We start from the raw sequence: 17,670 nt of genomic DNA on the forward strand, positions 1-17,670 counted from the left end.
TGGGGATAGAAGTTCTGTGGATCAGACAAAGGGGAAATGAAGGGAAGGAAGAGGGGAGAGCAATAGAAAAGACAACGGAGTGAATCCGATGTAAGTTTCCTGTGAACATATGTAAATTTACCACAATGAATCTCAACATTGGGTACATCCACAAGACTGGGATCCTAATTAGAATAGAATATATTCCATGATTGTATAAATATATCAAAATAGATTGTAATATCATGTATAACTTAAAAATGACAAATAAAATAATAAAATGAAATCAAATAAAAATGCTTTAGCTTAAAAAGTACACTAAGCAAACTTTTTTTAAAAGCATTGAAATCAATAATGCCAGAATAGATCAAACAAGAAAGAATTAGTTAAGAAAGAGGCTACTAAAAAAAAAAAAAAAAAAGACAAGGAGAAGAAAATGAACTGGAATTGATAAAGTTTATTTAAATTTTGAACAGTATTAAATGAATATTTTTATTAGGGTTCAAGAGAGATATGAAAATGGCAATGGTGTAGAAATCTTATTCAAAGAAATGACAAAAAATTTCCCAAACATATGGAAAAATACATAAATATTCAGATATGGGAAATCAAATGTCATCAGTTAGGATTAACTCATTTCCGTAAACAACTCTGGGAACTTTGGATATCTATATGCAAAATAATAAAATTTGATTGCCATCTCTGACTGGTTACAAAAAAAGTCCAAAATGGATTAATGCCTTAAATATGAGATGTAAACCAATTAGTACACTAAAGTATAAATTCCAATGTCAGGTATTGGAATATGCAACGAGCTTTATTTTGAAGATCCCAACAGCATAGGAAACAAATCAAACACAGATAAAAGAAATTATATCAAGCCAAAAGGCTTCAGTATACAACATAATAAACAACAGAGTGAAGAGAAAACTACAGAATGGAGGAATATTTGCAAATACATATCTGATAAATGACTGATGTATAGAATATGAGATATGGAAGGAAATGAAAGAGGTCAAGAGATAAAAGTTAAAATGGACAATAAATCTAAGCAGACATTTCTTGGAAGAAGACAGAAGAATAGTTAAATGGTAAAAGGCATTTGAAAAAAATATGCTCAGAACCACTAATCATTAGGGAAATAAAAACCAAACAAACAAAGAGATATGACATCACTCCAGCCAGTAAGAATGACTGTTACCAAAAAGACAAAAATAACAAATGCTAATGAAATTGTTTAGAAGAATTTTTGTGCATAATTGGTGGGTATGTATAGAAATACAATCACTAGAAAAAACGTATGGAATTGCTTTAAAAACCTACAAATGGAACTGCCCTATGATCCAGAAATTCCACTACTAGTTCTATCTCCAAAGGAAATGAAGAGACATCTGCATTCCCATGTTTACCACAATACTATTCACAATGGCCAAAGAAAGGGGAAGAACCAGGGCTGAGGTTGTAGCTTAGTGGTAGCACACTTGCCTACCATGTGTGGGACCCTGGGTTCAAACCTCAGCACCACATAAAATTAAAATATGGGTATTATGTCCATCTATGACTAAAAAATATATTTAAAAAAAGAAATGGTAAGAATCTAAATGTCCATCAATTGATGAATGGATAAAGAAGGAGTGGTACATATGTGCAATGAAATCCTTTTTCAATAATAAAAAGAATAAAGTCTTGTCACTTGGAGCAACATAGATGGAACTGGAGATCATTAATTAAAATAAGCAGGCACAGAGAAACAAGTACTACATGATCTTATTCCTTTGTTGAATCTATAGAAGTTGATCTCATAGAAATTGAGAATTAAATGATAGTTAAAAGAGATGGAAAAAGTAAGGGAGTAGAATGAATTGGGCAATTATTGATGAATGGCTAAAAATATAAAGATTTTAAAAAATAAAATAAAACTAAGAATAAATTGCAACATCACCAAAGAAAGTGAGAGCAAGAGTGAGAGAGAAAGAGATTTGTAGCTAGTAAACCTAACTTATCAGAAATAGTACCAGGGATTCTTATGACTAATAAAAAAATATCATTAGAGAGTAATTGAAATCCATACAAAAAGTACAGAGAAATGAAAAGTTAACTACAAGTTAAAAGGCAGCATAGATGTATTTTATTCTGATGAAATACACGTGAAATAAAATTTGCCATTTTTTACTACTTTAATGTGCGCAATTTGTGTCATTTAGAGGATTATCAGTGTTGGGCAACGGTTACCATTATTTTATACCAGCATATTTCATTATCTCAAAAATAACCTGCGTCCCTTAATGTTTTATTCCTCACTCCTTTGTTCTCTCAGTCCATGAAGTCAACAAATTCGTTTTCATCTATATAAATTTGTCTGTTCTGGATATTTTGTATAAACTGCATAACACAATATGTGGCATTTTATGCCAACCTTCCTCCACTTAAGCATTTGTTATAAAGATTTATCCATGTTACAGCATGTTTCTATTAGTGGCTGAATAATATGTGGTTTTCTCTGTAAAATTTTTCTTTTCTCTTCTATATAAAATAAAACTCCACAAAATAATAAATCTTTCTTCATGGACTAATGACATATAAAAATGTAATTTGTATGATGTGGTATATAGTTTGTTAATCTTTTTTTTCATCCTATTTGTAGGTTTGAATTTAAGGTGAACTTCAATATATAACATTGTATTGGACTTTTTTTTAATCCTTTCTGCCAATTTTCATATTTTATTTCTGGGTGCAGTGGTACATGCCTGAAATTTCAGTGACTAGGGAGACTGAGACAAAGCCTAATTAAATTAGCAAGACTCTGTCTCAAATTTTAAAAAAATACTGAAGATAGAGCTTATTGGTAAAGTTTCCATGGGTTCAATCATCAGTAACTAACACGGGAAGAAAAAGAAAAAAAATGTTATTATTTTTTTAAGTATATTTATACTTACTTTTTTTACCAAGTTAGAAGACAAGGAAATTTTACTATTTGCTTTATGTAGTTTGCTTGCGTCTTTTTCTTCCATAACTTCATTACTGCATTACTTTGTATTAAAGATAGAGTACATTGTATGATTTTAAATGCTTGTTATTTTACCATACATTTCTGGGTATGGTTCATCTAGATCTAACAGATATCAACAGAACACTCAAAAGTAGAACAGTAGAATACATTCTTTTCAAGTGCAAGTAGGCTTTTTCCGGGATAGAACATATTTTAAGATTGCTATATTTGAATATAGCTTGAATGTGTCTCCAAAAGTTTCATTTGCTAGCCCCACTTTGATAGTGTCCAGTTGAGAGAACCTTTAGAAGTGAGTCTATGGCAAAGAAATTAGGTAATGAGGGCACGACCTTTTGAAGTGAATGATGTAGTTCTCACCAACTGAATTAATTCTTACATGGGTGAGTCATTACAGAGCAAGTCTCCCCTAGGGACTTTGCCTTTATGCACTGACTAGTTACCTTTCTGTTTCTTTGCTGTACGGTAACGCAGCCAGGGAACCCTTGACAGGATGCTGGTACTAAATGTTCTTCGAATCTCCCAGCAACCAGATTTGGAAACCAAACGAAATGCTTTTCTTAATAATGTACCTAGGATCAGGTAATTGTATTTTATTTTAGCAAAACAAAAATTGCAAAGACAAAGACATAAATTAAGACAAGAAAATTGTAAAAGGATTGAAACTGTGCAAATTTCATTTTCTGACTAAAATGGATTGAACTTAAAATTCAAAAACATGGAAATTTGGAAAAGTCACAAATGTATGCAAACTAAACCACTCCATATTATTAAATAATGAATGATTAAAGTTGAAATCAAACATAATTTTGGGTTTAATGAAAATACAATACTTACTGGAGGGCTGGAGTTGTGGCTTGCTTAGCACATGTGAGGCACTGGGTTCAATCCTCAGCACTGCATAAAAATAAATAAAATAAAGGTTATGTTCATCTACAAACAAATTTAAAAAACACTTTTATAGGCACAACTAAAGCAGTTGCTATAGAAAATTCATAACTACGAACAAATCAAATGGAACTTATCATAAAAATAAAAGTAACTTTCCACTTAACAAACCAGAAAAAGAAGAAAAGAGTGCATTAAAAGTAAGTAAGTAAAAGAAAGGACATAATAAAGTCCAAAAAGCAAACAGAAATAGAACTGCAACAGAAAGTCTTTAGTATAATTGAAATGGAAGTAATATGGTAATCGATGACTCTCTTATAAAAATTACTCAATCTACATGTACAAGATTTTGATAACTTCTCCAGATAAGTGTATTTGTGTGTTTATTCAAATGAACATTAAAAAAGAATAATTTTAAATTCTATGATTTTTAAATGTTATATTCAGGGAAGGATTTCAGAACAAATGTTATAGCTCTGAATTACTGGTTTAATCTGCATTTGGTATTTGACATAGATTTACTACATTAATACAACAGATCACCCTACTGAATGCTACTAATGATTCTAATCTTTAACAAATAACTTTGTTATATATAAATCTCAGTATCTCTAAAGTCTTTGAGTTTATTTTTCTCAGTTCTGGTAAATCATTTTTATTTATTGGCTTAAATGCAGGGAATTGTCATCTAAGTGCTTACATTCTTTTTCTTTTTCAAAATACAGGTCTATTTGTGACACATCAACAAGTAAATAATCCTTATTGCCAAAAGGAAACAAAGGAGTGAATGCACCCATTGTTTTCAGACACAAGTTTTCAAAACACCCAGGGATTCAATTTTCTCACCAATTTAAAACGGACAACTACCATGCTGCACAAAATTCCTTAATTGCAGTGGCCCTTTCCAAACACCAGAATGTGACACTAGTAAAGTAGCTTTATGAATATATGTACGTGAAAAACTCACAGAGGTAAAGAATTTTGTATTTATCTTCCATATTTCTCCCTTAATTGTATAGAATTCAGGCTCAGAGATGGCTTAGAAAAGATTCTCTGGCTGCATCTCTCTTCATTTTATTTTTGTTCAGTAAAATGTTAATTAAGAGCAAATCTTCTCTCAGGGATATAGGTAAATATCTAAAATAAATAAATAAATAAATAAGGTTAAGGTAGAGAGAATATGGCCTAAAAGATATCTATAGAGAAATTCTTTTGACAAAAGTCATCTTTTGGTAGTGTTAAAAGTTGAAGTAATATTTAAGTCTCTATAAAAATTTAATTAAACATTATTTGACGCTAAAAACCATAAAGAATTGAAACATGACAAAAAGCAAATTTGCTTCTACATCACTGGTGTTAAACAAGGTTAAAGATAAGAATTATACTGGAAGCTAGAGCAGACAAGGGGGAAAAGAATCCCATGAAACTAGAAAGTTCCAGAAAGGGGCGTGCGTGTGTACGCAGGCACGCACACACACACACACACACACACACACACACAGAATCAGGAGGAGTTAAATAGAGTACAAAGTAAAAAATAAAAGAAAATTCTCTGTAATCTACAATTAGATACTTCCTTTATCTTACTAAAAAAAAAAATATATATATATATATGTATATATATATATAACATATTCTATCTCATTAAAAATCTAGCATACACTGTTTACCTGTAATTAGTATATCGGCTGGCCATATTAAATATGGTAGTAAACAAATGGAGTTCTGAATTAATAGATATATATGTCTGAATAAAAAATTCTGGAAGAAGTATTCAGACCAGAAAATGAACCTTAGAGAAATTAATTATGTATACATGATCAATTAGCTATTGTTTAGTAACTACACTAAAACTTAGCAGTTTAAAACTGTAGTCTTTTATTATTGCTCATAATTCTATGAGTTACCATGGTAGTTCTGTTGATATGAGGCAAATTTGGCTGATGTAGGCTCAAATATTTGAGGACCAGCTAGCAAGAGTTTGATCAAAGTAGATTTTTATTGAGACTACCAAACTCTGCTGCTTTTTCAACTACTTTCCATAGGGCTTATAGTGGTGACAGGAGTTCAAAAGGAATATGGTAGTAGTACTTCTTTATCTTTCTGGAATGAAGTTCAATACTTCCAACAGATGCCTGAAGTCACAGATGGTACCACATCCCACGTAAATGGGGTTATGTCTAGATGAAAACATGGTAAGTTGAAAGTATCGTTAAATGAATGTGTATTTAATGCAGTTAGCCTAACATTATACTTAGCCTAGACTCCCTTAAAAATGCTAGGCACACTTATAGTAGCCTATATTTGGGCAGAATTATATAACCAAAAACATATACTGTAAAGTTTGCAAGTCTCTCTTGTAATTTATGGACAACTGCTGAAAATGAAAAACAGAATAATTATGCATATATTTTTATACTATCATATAGTTGAAAAATTGCATGTCAATTTATCATAAATCAGGAACTATCAGTACAAACAATATTTTTTACTCTACCTACATAACTATGATAAGCTTTCACCTTTTCGTTTAAATACATATTTTATAGTTTTTCTTTGACATATGTGAATTGCCAGCATTACCACTTGTGCTTTGAGCCTATTATTAAGCAAAAGAAGAATTACTGAGACCCAAGCACAAAATACCACAAAATCTGATAACCAGCAATCTGATACCACAACAATCTGATAACCAATCACTGAAGGATAGATAGTATACACAAGGTGAATAGGTTAGACAAAGGGATAATGCATATTCTGGGAGAGACAGAGCAGGACAACACAAGATTTCATCACACTACTCAAAATGACTATCTTTAAAACTTATGAATGATTTCTGGAATATTCCATTACATATTTTCAGACTATGGACAAACACAGGTAACTGAAACCATCAAAAATGAAACTAGATCAGGGTAGAGTATTGTAAAAGCACACTGGAAGTCTTTTTGGTGGGCATGCTCAAAATGAACAAATTCTCGATTCTACCACAAATATTGGCCAATCCTATTGAATGTTATTTCAGAATTAAATAGTATAAAAATAGTCTCTACCCTTGATGGAGAAGGTGCAAAGTCACAATACAAAAAGACTACATGGAGGGAGGAGTTCCTGCTGCTATTTCTTGTAGTCAATTACTGACATAGGATAAGTTAAACTGAATAAAACATTAGTAAATTAAGTATCCTTATAATGACCACCCACGGATTCTAGGGTTATCTTCTGACCCTACACAGAAAGCAGATATTATGAACTTAGTTATTTCCCTCAAAACTCATAACATGAATCCTTACCATTCATATGATGGTATTTGGAGATGGGGTCTAGGCAAAGTAATTAGGGTTAGACAAAGACAGGGATGGGGCTCACCTTTTTAAAGAAAAGGATGAGACAGCACTGGTATCTTCATACATATATGTCAAGAAAAGTTCATGTTAGAACACTGCAGGAAATCAGCTGATTGCCAATAAACAGACCCCACCAGACACTGATCTTGTTAACTTCTTGATCTTAGGATTTCTGTCTCCAGTACTGTGAAAAAAGAGATTTCAGTTGCTTAAGTGAACTAGTCAACGGCCCTTTGATATGACAGCCCAAACAAGTTAAGCATTTTTTTAGATTGACCTTAAAATATTCTAACACATGCTTTTTCTCCACCACAACTTATCTTTTCTATGCTAAGTCAAGAATTCTTGTTTACAGATATTTGGAAACACTGATTTTAGAATGTTCACACTCAAAAAGAGGTATCTGATGGCTTCAGTAAACTCTGAAAAGCACTGATTCTCTATAGGTAAAAAATATGCATGGATTATAAAAGACAAAGTCACAGATATGTGAGGTCCATGAATATTCACATTTGGAGGTTGATAAAAAAATCCATTCTTGTGTATTTTTAAAAATATATTTTTAAGATATAGTTCATATTTTATGCTTTATCCTTGTAAAGTATACAATTCAGTGATTTTAAATATGTGCAAGGAATCGTGGAAATATTTGATCTAATTTTAGAAAATTTTCATTACCCCAAAAAGAAATGAACACATGCCATCACTCCTGACCTCCAGTTTGTGGGAACCACTAATATGGTTTCTGTCTCTATGGATTTGCTTATGCTGAACATTTCACATTCAGAGAATCATGACCCAGGACCAGACAGATTCTCAGCTGAGTTCTACAAGACCTTCAAAGAAGAGTTAACACTAATACTCCTCAAAGTATCCTACGAAATAGAGGCTAATTATTCTAAATGGGGAAGAATTGAAAGCATTTCCTCTAAAAACTGGAACAAGAAAAGGATGCCCTCTTTCACCACTTCTATTCAACATTATCCTTGAAACTCTAGCCAGAGCAATTAGACAGGAGAAAGAAATTAAAGGGATAAGAGTAGGAAAAGAAGAACTAAATGTATATTTTAAACTATTGTGAAGTACAAGATATTTAACAGAGTAGAACTATCACAGAGAAGAACACGTTCTTATTGTGGCAAACTCTGGTGGGATTTTCAGTTATGTCATAACACCTGCCTCCAGTACAATGCAAGTAACATCTGTTTTATACATAACTTACAATGAGAATCAATTTACTTATTTTTATTATTTATTTGATTTTCTCTCTACATACTTAAAATTATAACAAAGCATATACTTGTTATGTTCAAAAGGTTAAAAAAAAAGAGAATACTTAGTTTTAAGTCATTAGACTTTCTAACAACTACCAAAAAGTCATAGATTGTCATACTGGTACACACACACACACACACACACACACACACAGAAGAACTGTTAATAGAAATTTAGAAATGCATTCATTACACTATTAAAACATATTAAAACATTTTGTATTTATGCAGGAGTTTTGCAAGATAAATAATACTTTTACACAAATAACATGTGACTAAGGTAAATTACTCAAAGTGTACGAGAAGAAATCTAATAAATAGTACATGAGAGAATTTTTCTCTCTGGCAATGATAAACTATACTTAAGGAAACAAAAGTAATCAAGCAAAAATAATAATACAAAATGATTGAGAGATGTTATATATATGTATGTCATATAAAATATATAATAGGTAATACTCAGTAGTATTATATAATATAGTTAGACCATGGGGCAATTTTTATTTTTAATATTTTAAGGATACTTCACATTGTTTTCCATAAAGTTAAGTTGAATGAGCCAGGAAAAAAAGACAAGTACTGTATCACTCACTCATACATTGATCTTAAAGTGTTGATCTCACCATAACTATAAGGAGGACAATGGTTACCAGAGGCTGGGAAGAGCAGAGGGAGAAAAAGGTGAAATGTTGGTCAACAGGTACTAAGTTATGTATAGATAGGAGAAATAAATGTTGACGTTCTGTCAAGTGATAGAGTGATTACATACTCTACTTCAAAAAATGTATAAAAGAAAGCATTTTGAATATTTTTACCACCAAGTAATAATAAACATTTGAGGAGATACACTTACCCTGATCAGATAATTGTACAATGTATACATGCACTGAAACATTAGATGGTATCGCACAAACATGCACAATTTTTGTTAATTAAAATTTTAAATGGTTAAGATACCTCCTTAAAGATTTCATATGTGATGCCCAGGGTATCTTTCATATAACAAGAAATGATAACTTGAATTTTATTATTTAATATCATTTTTAACCAAATGTAAGGACATTTGACCAACTATCCAGCTTGCAAACTTCATATCATCTCATAGAAGACAAAGAATGGGTGAAACACAGGGGTATTCCTGTCAGTACTGGTAGAAAAAAAAAATCATAGTGTGAAAAGATCATTCCCTGATAAAATAGCTTTCAGTTTTGGTGGACCATGCAGTGTTCTGAGACTCAAATTTAATGGTTCAATTCAGGAAATTGAATGTAAGTGACCCTGAATTGCTTGTGCTGGTATTCAATTACCAACATAATGGTAATGAATTAAGACTTTGAGATTAGTGAGATGGAATGAATGTATTTTGCATGAGAGAACATTAAGTTAGGAAGACTGGGGCAGAATATTAAGGAATCAGTGTTTATGTCTTCCCAAAATTCATATGTTGAAATTCTAACTCTTGGTTCAGTGACAGGAGTTTGGGTCTTTGGGAAGTAATTAGGCCACTATGATAGAGTTCTCATGAGTGAGAATGGTGCTCTTATCAAAGAAATTCCAGAGAGTTTGTTCACTCTTTTCCCTATGTGAGCACACAACAGGAAGATGACAGTCGGCAAGCAATGGAAGGGTCCTCACTACAACCTGATGGTATGGGCACCTTGTTTATCTATGTCCAGTGTCTAGAACTATGATAAGCAAATTTCTGTGGTCTGTAAGACTCCCAGTGTATGGTCTTTATCATGCAGCCTGAGCTATACCAGTTTTCTGACTATTACTGTGCTTCAGCCACTCTGGCTAAATGGTTTTCTACAAAGCGTGGTAAACTCTACTGTACCACGGCATTGCATTGATGTTTTTCTCTTTTTTTTTTTTTTTTAAATCAATTCCAGAGCATATACAACTATTGTAAATTATTTAATTTATGTATCAAATTTTTTTCCGGGCTGGGGATATAGCTCAGTTGGTAGAGTGCTTGCTTCGTAAGCACAAGGCCCTGGGTTCAATCCCCAGCACCACCAAAAAAAAAAAAAAAAAAAAAAAAAATTTTTTCCCAGTAACTTTCTTATCAAATTTTCTTTTCTTTTTTCTTTTACCTAATTTTAATTGTTAGACAGTATATATCAAACAGATATCTGTATCCCCAGGTCATAAAACATGACCTACCGTGTAGTACATGTTCAATAATTTTGTACTGAATAAATTTACACATTTCCCTGATCTGTAGATTCTTAAAAAGAAAGAAAAACGAAAACCACCTTTCTGGAAGTAATTGAAATTCTTTCTGTGGGAACTTTAAATACTGAAACAACAACTTCAACAAAACCAAAAAATGACAAAATGTGGCTTTTTACTTTAAGTGACATGTTCTATTTTTACTTTCTGATAAAGAATATTTAAATATTCTATGTAGTATCACTTTTAGAAAACCTGAACTTTGTTCAGAAATGACATATTTCTTTTCATTTTCATTTTTTTCTTTTCTTTTTTTGCTTATAATTTTGCCACTCCATAGAGTCTAGATAGTATTCCTCAGTTCTCATTTATTTCAGATGAGTCTAATTTCATTACATTTGGCCCTGTGTCAATTAATTTTATCTTCTCAGATAATAAATTTACACTACTTTCCCTCTTCTGAGCAGTTAGACATTTTCAGTATGGAGCATTCCACTAAAATGAAGTGACAAATTGCCCTGTGTCACACAAATTTTCAATGTCTGTTTGGTCTGATAATATAGTTCTTAGCATTTTTTTCCCCAAAGTAATGCATGTACACAAAAGACATTATTAATTTTGTGCACTTACAAACCACACATGATTTAAAAGTGATGTCATTGTTTCACAAATATATCTAGATATCAAAGTGATTGATTAAATTCTATTTAAAATTTTGCACAGCGGTACAGTATATAATCACATTTTATATTCCTCTGTGCAGGATGTAGTTTTCTAAATCATACTCCATTGTCATGAGCATGTTCATCTTCCATACGGAACACACTGACTGAAAATAAGATCAAGTCTGCACATTTTGGGATATAAATTTTTGAGATTACTGCAGTTGTTACTATATATCTCTCTTGTACCTGAACCTCTAAATCTTGCTCTTTTTAACACTTTTGTGCTTGCAGGATTTATGTCTTGTACACTTTGTTTACATTTAGCAGCCAAAGATTATATTTCCTGTTACCATGGCTTTTGTTGTAATTTATTTTAAAAGTACAAATGAGGTTTTAAGCATAAGTGTAGCATACTCTTTTAAAAATTTTGCTGTATAAACACTCAATGAGAAAAAAAAGTCAATAGTGCACATGTAACCATGCGCACTCACACAGAAATTTTTCAAATGTAAATTAGACAGCAAATTACATTAAATTTATCACTACAAATCAAAATTTATAAATTTGTAATTTGATTATAATCCTTGCAAGTTTACTTGCAAGTTACTTACAAACTAGTATACATAGAATTTCTACAAAAGTATAATCTTCCAGTGTGTCAGTTTTCTTTAAAGTCCTAATTATCAAAGTAGAAATACTTGGGTTTTCTCTTGTAAAAGGTAGCTATTATAATCAAATAAAAGAATAGAAGCAAATTATACAATTTAAAGATTTTTATTTGAGAGTTTTTTGTTATATTCCTAAAAACATATTCTAAGTTATCTGATTTTCATAGAATTATATAAGTATATATAAATAATAAAGGTTTACATTTCTTTATTTTTTGTAAAACTGATCAAAACCAGATTTAACCAAATGTCATCCACTGTAGCATAATGAGTTCCTTAAATAAAAAATAGAACTGTGAACACTAACATGAAGTTAATTGCTGTAATTTTGTGTTTTCTATGTGTTTACTTGAAAATTTAAGGTATTTACAAACAGGATTTCTAGGGTTTCTTCAGAATTCATTTTTAATTTCGTGTTTAGCTAACATATGTAATTCATGATGCCACAAACTAATCAGATCTCAGCTTAATATTGATAAATAATTTTAAAGTGAGGAGACCATAAATGGGAGGAATTGTCAAAACTGACATAAATTTCCTATGTACTTATATGAATATACCACAGTGAATCTCACCAAAATGTACACACACAAGACTGGGGTCATTATTAAAATAAGATATATTTTAAGCTTCTATAAATATATCAAAATATATTCTATCATCATATGTAACTGAAAAAGAAACAATAAAAAGAGAAGATAGCCAAGTTTTCCATCTGAGTTATGTATAAATTTTACTTTCTGGACAATTAATATTTATTTATTATTTTATTCCTTTCAGAAAGCAATATATTTAGTAAATGCTTTGGTTAGAATGTGTCTTGCAGTTGTTGCCATGCAAAAGAAGTGACAGGGACCTAGCCAGGCATGGAGGCACATGCCTCTAATTCCAGCAGCTTGAGAGGCTTAGGCAAGAGGATTGAAACTTCAAAGCTAGCCTCAGCAACTTAGCAAGGCTCTAAGCAACTTAGTGAGACCCTATCTCAAAAAGAAAAGATAAAAATGAACGGGCATGTGTCTCAGTGGGCAAGTGCCCCACTAGGTTCAATCCCTAGTACCAAAAAAAAAAAAAAAAAAAAAGAACCCAGAAAGTGTAAAGAGGTTATAAGGACTCCTGTTCTGAGGCTGAGGTTTGGCATCCTTTAAAAGTACTTGGAGGAGAGAATTGATTCTCATTTGTTCTTCTTTGTCTCCATAAGAACAAATGAGGTATTCTCCAGATGCTGTACCTTGATGTTGGACTTCCCAAACTCCAGAATTGTGAGAAAATATTTCTTCTTTGTAAACTACCCAATCTCAAATATTCTGTGATTGCAGCATAAAATCAATTAAAATATAAAATGGAAAATTATTAGCCAAATAAATTATTATTATTTATTGGTAACATTTTTAGACAATCTGAAATAATTGCTTACAAGTTATTTGAATTGTGACAGGTAAAAGTAGTTTATGAATATTTGATGATAATACCTAAAATTGCAGTCTCAAGAATAATTTAAAAATTATTACAATTGCTGCAATAGTATTTCATAATTGTGCATGGCAATATTAAGAAATCCCCTTAAATACTAGCATTCAGGTAGATCATTTATTCCAATGAAGTTATCATTTAAAAAAATCTTAAAAGCCAATTGACCAACATGTTCAGTTTATTACTTAATAGTTTTATAATTGATAACCTATGCTTCAAAGACCTCAGGTGAACCTTAAAAATACACAGGGTTACACTCTTTTTTGTAAGAATAGTGTCAACTTGAATTTAATCACTTCAACTCTACATGGTACAACATCACTCTTGAAATAACCACACTGAATTTATATAAGAACTTACATTTTTCAAAATCCAGCCTTGAATCTTGGGCAAAATGTCTTAAGTAAAATTCAAGATTGCCTTTGTTTTCACATTACACTAAGGGAAAGAAGAGTACATTTTGACTGCCACTCCAATGATTATCTTTTATTATGAAAACTGAGTTTACAGTAGGCAGAAAGATAGAAAAGCATGCAGGTCTTTATGAAACAAAATGTTAACCAAGTTTACTTATTATAAATGACTTATAGTATGTATCTTAAATTTCTTAATAAATATGAGTTATCTCACTAATGCAGTTGAGAAAATTACAAAAGCCAAAAGGTCTGTCTAATGCCTTTAGAGTCACATGATACATGATGCGATTTATAAATTCAACAAATATCACGTGACATATATCTTGCCTTACTCCCAGAGGGAGGAAATGTTTCAGAGGCCAAGAAGAATCTGAAAAAGTAGGCCTTGCTGTTTCCTTTACTCACAAATTTATTAGCCTTAATTAATATGCCATTTTTCTAATCATACTTCTATTGGACTATTTTTTCTTAAAACTAGGAGTAAAAATAGTCTAACATAAAAAAAAGTGGGTCTTTCTTTTCTGGGAATTGAACCCAGGACCTTACACTTGCAAGGCAAGCTTTCTACCACTGAGTTACAACCCCAGCTTTGGGTATTAATACATTTGAACCTACGAGCTCATATGAATGCCTTTAATGATAAGACTGTGAAAAATAGTTTTTTAAAAAATATTTATTTTTTTGTTTCTTTTTTTTAGTGAAATGGAAAATTCTGAAAAAAACATTTTCCCCAAAATGTGAGTTAAAGGATGACTCGGCTGACCTAATGGAGCTACTAGCATCCTGGCATCATTGATTGCTATCATATGCATGGGTAACAAGGTTCTAAAGTTTTTTATCCATTCTTCAAACATCTACTAACCAGGTACTATATGCTCCTGTCCTACTATTACTACCTTGTCCTACACTTATCACCAGAAGAGTTAAAACACTTTTATTCTACCTGCAGTTTAGAGCTTGACAATAAGCACGTAGGAAAATAAGTTAAATGCATTTTGCATGGTATCAGGTTAGTGATATTACTCAACTGTCAAATGAGATGATCCTGAAATACTGACTGATTTATCAGGAAGTCACCTCTAAAGATCAAAAATCCTGTACCAGTGTATTTCCCAAACATCCAGTTCTAGCCACAAAGATTATGTGTCATAGGAAGCAGAACAGTGATTGAGGACAGAGGAATCAATCCCAGGGCAGCATTAAGAGCAGATGCTAGTTAAGGGTTAGATTAGATGTTTTGCTTTTACTATAAATGTAAAGAGAATACTTTGGAGATTTTGCAAGTGAATAAATAAGACTTCCATGATTTTAATTGTATTGTAAATATGTCTTGCATTGCTTTGTGGAGATGACATTGAAGGAAGGATGGATAAAGGTACCAGAGAGATGTCAATAAAAATGTATATATGTAGTTCATGTATGAAATTATAGTTAGATTTGCAATATATTTACAGTGGGATAGATTTTCCAGTTGATTACAATGGTGTAAATTTCAAAGCTAGTGTTATCTCCATGCTTTGAAGCCTTCAAAAATGAGTTAATGATGGCACATGCTACTAAACTAGCAGTCGCTAGGATAGGAACAGGATTACCAGAATACAGATCAAGAGTGTTTTACTTTTTAAGTCAGAGGTATTTATTTGGCAATCAAGGCAGTTGCAAATAAGTGGAGTGTTCAAGAAAGCGATATTGGCTAGAGAGAAAAACTTCAGTTATTTACCCATATCTTAGTTACAACAGAACATTTTATGAATTGCTGGTGTGAATACAAATCAATACAATAAATATAGTGAAAAAATATGTATGCTGCATTATCCTATGAATGTCCCCAGTCCCTATGACTCAAAGCAGACATTGGATGAGCAATTTGTCAATTTATCACAGAAAGGAAAAGAGTGAGTATAATAGGGAAACAAAGAATAAAATCTACAACACATTACCCAGTAAGGTGATGGAATACTCTAGAAAATTCACCGTAGAGAACTAATGGGGGAAATATTTATCAGCTCTAAAACTTTTATTTTCCAAGAGTTATCCCACAGTCATTAACTCTTCAATATGTCCAAGTGGCACATTTACGAGTTCAACCAAAATCCCAATAACAGTCTACACAATATTGTCTAAAATGTCCCAAGACTAAAAATGAAATTTTGGGGCAGCATGTGAAGGATCGTATGTGAGGACACATACCATCAGCTGTATCTTTCTGTAGTTGATGAAAGTCCACATAAAACTAGTATCCAAGGCCATTGCTAAAAGAAGACCAGAGGCTTAGAGGATTTTCAGACACATGAGAGGCATTCAATGCATCTTATCAAGATGAAATTACATTCCTAGGATTATATTCTAAAACAACTTTGACCCATGTATACGATACATGTTCATAGCAACTATTATTTGAAATAGCAAAAAAACTACATAAACCTAACTGATAATAAGTTGAACAACGGAGAACTATATTTTGATATTTTTTATATAATACTGTACCTAATAGCATTAAAATAATGATTGAGTTGATTGCATCAGGATAGATGGATATCGTAAATATCATGTGAAGCAAAAATCACAAGGTAGATAGACACATATTTTCAATTTAAAAACATAGTCATTATTAAATTTGTGGTTATTGGCACATAAAGGATAATTATAAGTAATTACAGACATTATTAATTTACCACACTTAAAATTTTTTTATTGTTATCTTTAGTTATAAATGACAGTATAATGTATTTTGATATACATACATAGAGTATAACTTTTCATTTTTATGCTTGCACATGATATGGAGTTATACTGGTCATGTATTCATATATGAAGATACAATGGTTATGTCTGATTCTTTCTACTGTCTTTCCCAATCCCATCCCCCCTCCATTCATTCAGTGAACCTCCCCTCGTCCCTCTTGCCCTCCTGCCTATTGAAAGTCAGCTTCTGCATATCAGAGAAAACATTGGCCTTTGGCGTTTTGAGATCAGTTTATTTCACTTAGCATGATAGTCTCCAGTTCCATCCATTTATTGGCAAATACCATGATTTCATTCTTCTTTATGGCTGAGTGTCACATCCTGTGCAATAGTTTATTCACCTACACCAACTGGTGGCTGACGGGATTAGGAAAAGACAAACAGACACACAAGTAGAGAAAAAGCCAGACCTTGGTGGTTCAGCCTGCCTCTGGTGGAGGAAGAATGACCATAAGTAAACTCAGCATGTTTATTATGTAGGTTTAAACATCAGAAGAATTTATTGTGAGAAAGTTTCTTCAAGATAAACAAAGTCAAAGCTGAGGGTAAAAGCAGCCCAACTAGAACTTATCAGCTTGCATCCATAATTCTCTACCTCCAGGAAGCATACATTTGAACCCAAGATTATGAATTTATGAAGTAATAAAATTCCCTGGCTAGCAAAGAATTTCCCTTTGATCAGGGTGTCATGATAAAACTGGATGGTTTTCCACTTAATGCCTTTTCACCAAGGAACTTGTCACCTCTGTTTTTGAGCAGTTCAAAGACCCATGAGCTGAGTAATAGTCCATTGTATATATATATATACCCTATTTTCTTTAATCATTATTCTGTTGAAGGGCACCTACGTTGGTTCCACAGCTGAGTTATTGTGAATTGAGCTGCTATAAACATTGATGTGGCCACTTCACTATTGTATGCTGATTTGAAATCCTTTGGGTTACCACAATGTTTTGAGTCATTATTTCATCTATGAAGACAGAAAAATATTTGATAAAGTCCACAGGAGCCTCCAATTGAATTGGCTGAGGTTTCGTTC

At 31.9% G+C, this 17,670-nt stretch overlaps 1 non-coding gene across 1 annotated transcript; it reads left to right on the plus strand.

The window, feature by feature from the left end:
* Positions 1-10,440: 10,440 nt before the first annotated feature.
* On the plus strand, positions 10,441-10,513 carry Trnat-cgu (transfer RNA threonine (anticodon CGU)). The gene has a single exon. It is a non-coding gene; the product is annotated as a tRNA-Thr (tRNA).
* Positions 10,514-17,670: the final 7,157 nt, after the last annotated feature.

This window comes from Sciurus carolinensis, chromosome 6 (genome assembly GCF_902686445.1).
Source record: "Sciurus carolinensis chromosome 6, mSciCar1.2, whole genome shotgun sequence".
Lineage (NCBI taxonomy): Eukaryota > Metazoa > Chordata > Mammalia > Rodentia > Sciuridae > Sciurus > Sciurus carolinensis.